Below are 3,668 nucleotides of genomic sequence, written 5' to 3' on the forward strand. Positions count from 1 at the left end.
ACGAAGCGGTGCCGTCGGGGCCTGCTGGTGCCGAGGGGGTTGCTATTCCCCCTCCTAGGGAAAGAGAGGACCTGGAGGAGAAGCCCATGGACACCGAATAAAAAATGGCTTCCATCCTTCTCCAGGCTAATCTCAACAACTGCCGCCAGGCGCAGGACCTTATGACCCAAAGCCTGGCGGAGTNGGGAGAGGGCTTGGCGGTCGCGGCCGAGCCATATTCGGTCCCTGCTCACCCCGCATGGGCGGGGGACAACGGGGNCACGGTCGTGATATATAGCGTGTGGAGCCACGATATCCTTGTCTTTACTCTTACTGAGAGAGGACGGGAATTCGTGGCTGGGGAATGGTGGGAGACCATTGTGGTGGGGTGTTATTTTTCACNNAACAGGCCTCTCTCCGAGTTTTAAGAGTACTTGGACGGGCTCGGCGCCGTGGTTAGGCGCTGGCATCCCCGTCCAGTACTGGTCCTGGGANACTTCAACGCCAAGTTTGAGACTNGGGGTTCCCTCAGGACGGATGATCGGGAAGAGGTCCTGGAAGANTGGATGGCGGCGTGCGGGCTCCAGCTACTCAACCGGGGCTCGCAGCAGACGTGTGTGCGGCAGCACGGGGGGTCGATCGTGGACATTTNGTTTGCGTCCCCGGCTGCCGTGCCGCGTGTGTCCGGGTGGCAAGTCAGGGCGGACGTGGAGACGTTTTCTGACCATCGGTATGTCACCATGGTCGTCTCCACGTTTGGCCCTGGCCACCGGGGCCGCCAGGGTAGATACACCCCACCCCCGCAGGGCTGGGTCCTTAAGAAGATGGACCCAGACGCTTTGGTCGCCGCGGGCCACGTGGTGGCGTGGCTGTTTTCACCGGCCACGCCGCGTGGCCCACGGGAGGAAGTGGAGGGACTCATGGCGGGCATGGTCGATGTCTGTGACGTAGCCATGCCCCGCCGGCGAGGCCTTCCTCCCAGGAGGGCAGTGTACTGGTGGTCGATGGAGATCGCCCAATTGCGCAAGCAGTGCGCAAGGGTGCGACTCCAGTACACACACGCCCGCTGCCGACCATNAGGCAGCGAGGCCACGTGGGAAANGTTGTACGAGNGCTATCGCGCTGCAAAAAAGGCCCTCAAGGCGGCGATAATCAGAGCCAAGGCCCTGGGACGAGCTCCTCGGGACTCTGAATAGGGACCCGTGGGGTCGTCCGTACAAGGTTGTTATGACTCGACTTCGACCTTGGACGCCCCCGATAACGGAGAGTCTTGACCCCCAACTCCTGGGGCGGGTAGTCGACACCTTCTTTCCTTGCGGGAGGGGGACCTGGCCCGNCCCGGAGGATCCGCCGGACCTAGTGGAGTGGTCCGACGAATTGGCGGTCACCGAGGAGNAAATGACCAGGGCTATCCGGAAGATGGGTGAGAGGAATACCGCCCCGGGTCCGGATGGAATCCTTGGTCGAGCCTNGGTCTTGGCCTTCGGGCCCNTTGCGGACCCGCCACAGACAGNTCTTTACGAGTTGCCTGAAAGCGGGTTGGTTTCCCCTGGCGTGGAAGCGGGCCAGGTTGGTCCTTCTCCGGAAGGACGGGCGACCGGCGGACTCACCGTCCGCCTACCGGCCGATTTGTCTTCTCGACGAGGTGGGCAAGCTGTTTGAGAGAATAATCGCGGCCCGCCTCGCGAGCCACCTGTCGAGGGTAGGCCCCGATCTGGCGGACAGCCAATACGGGTTCCGAAAGGGACGCTCCACCATGGACGCTATCAGGCGCGTGAANATCCTCTCAGGGGATGTAACCTCCCGGGGAGGGAAGTTGATTGCGGTGTNTNTTGACATCAAGAACGCTTTCAACTCCCTCCCCTGGGACAGTGTGGGGCGGGCGCTAGACTATCACGGTGTCCCGCCCTACTTAGGGAGGTTGATCGAGGATTACTTCCGAGACAGGTGTTTTGAGTACTCGAGCCGGTACGGAGAGCCGCGTCGAAAGGAGATGTGCCGGGGGGTCCCGCAGGGGTCGGTACTCGGGCCGCTCCTGTGGGATCTGGGGTACGACGCGGTGGTCCGGGCCGCCCTTCCCGGGGGGATCAGCGTGGTGTGCTACGCTGATGACACGCTGATCGTAGCCCCCGGGGACACCTGGAGAGACGCGCGGATCCACGCCGAGGTGGGCGCGGAATGCGTCGTCGGTAGGATTNAAAGGCTGGGCCTAACGGTGGCTGCTNAGAAAACCGAGGCCATGTGGTTCCATGGTCCTTGGGGGCGGCCACCCAGNACCAGCCTACAGATATGTGACGCCAGGGTCGAGGTGGGGGNTACGCTTAAGTACTTGAGTTTCCACCTCGTCAGCCGTTGGCGCTTCGAGGGTCACTTCGAGCGCCTCGCCCCCAAGGTGAAACGGGAGGCGGCTGCGCTTGGTCGCCTCTTACCCAACCCAAGGGGTCTAGACGAGAGGGTACGCCGCCTTTATGTCGGGGTGGTTCATTCGGTGGCCCTGTACGGGGCCCCGATTTGGGCGAAGGTGGCACGAGTCACAAAATGCGGAAAATTTCACCAGCTTCGCACCGCACAGCGCATCATCGCCATGCGCGTGGCTCGTGCTTACCGAACCATCTTGCATGAGGCGGCAGGACTGTTGGCGGGAGTCCCCCCGCTAGACCTCCTTGCGCAAAAATACGCGGAGATGTACGATCTCCGCGTCGACCTGCGCGGGAGGTTGGAAGGCCCTCGTTTGGACGAGGCAGTGGCTCTCGCCGAGCGTCAATCCCGGCAACGCGTGCTCCGCAGAGGTAGAGCGAGCGGTTGCAACGGCATACCGTTGCCGACAGGCGTGTTGTCGGGGCTGTTTGGCCATACCTGGAGGAATGGCTGAACANACGGCATGGTAGGCTCACCTATCGTCTGGCGCAGGTGCTCTCGGGGCATGGTTGCTTTGAGGAGTACCTGTGCCGAATTGGGAGGAAACCGACGGCGCATTGCCGCGTGTGCGACGCGGCTGTGGACTCGGCGCAGCACACGCTGGAGGACTGTCCGNGCCAGGTTGGTCCTTCTCCGGAAGGACGGGCGACCGGCGGACTCACCGTCCGCCTACCGGCCGATTTGTCTTCTCGACGAGGTGGGCAAGCTGTTTGAGAGAATAATCGCGGCCCGCCTCGCGAGCCACCTGTCGAGGGTAGGCCCCGATCTGGCGGACAGCCAATACGGGTTCCGAAAGGGACGCTCCACCATGGACGCTATCAGGCGCGTGAANATCCTCTCAGGGGATGTAACCTCCCGGGGAGGGAAGTTGATTGCGGTGTCTCTTGACATCAAGAACGCTTTCAACTCCCTCCCCTGGGACAGTGTGGGGCGGGCGCTAGACTATCACGGTGTCCCGCCCTACTTAGGGAGGTTGATCGAGGATTACTTCCGAGACAGGTGTTTTGAGTACTCGAGCCGGTACGGAGAGCCGCGTCGAAAGGAGATGTGCCGGGGGGTCCCGCAGGGGTCGGTACTCGGGCCGCTCCTGTGGGATCTGGGGTACGACGCGGTGGTCCGGGCCGCCCTTCCCGGGGGGATCAGCGTGGTGTGCTACGCTGATGACACGCTGATCGTAGCCCCCGGGGACACCTGGAGAGACGCGCGGATCCACGCCGAGGTGGGCGCGGAATGCGTCGTCGGTAGGATTNAAAGGCTGGGCCTAACGGTGG

Source organism: Pseudomyrmex gracilis, unplaced genomic scaffold (genome assembly GCF_002006095.1).
Source record: "Pseudomyrmex gracilis isolate BER0280 unplaced genomic scaffold, ASM200609v1 scaffold_745, whole genome shotgun sequence".
Lineage (NCBI taxonomy): Eukaryota > Metazoa > Arthropoda > Insecta > Hymenoptera > Formicidae > Pseudomyrmex > Pseudomyrmex gracilis.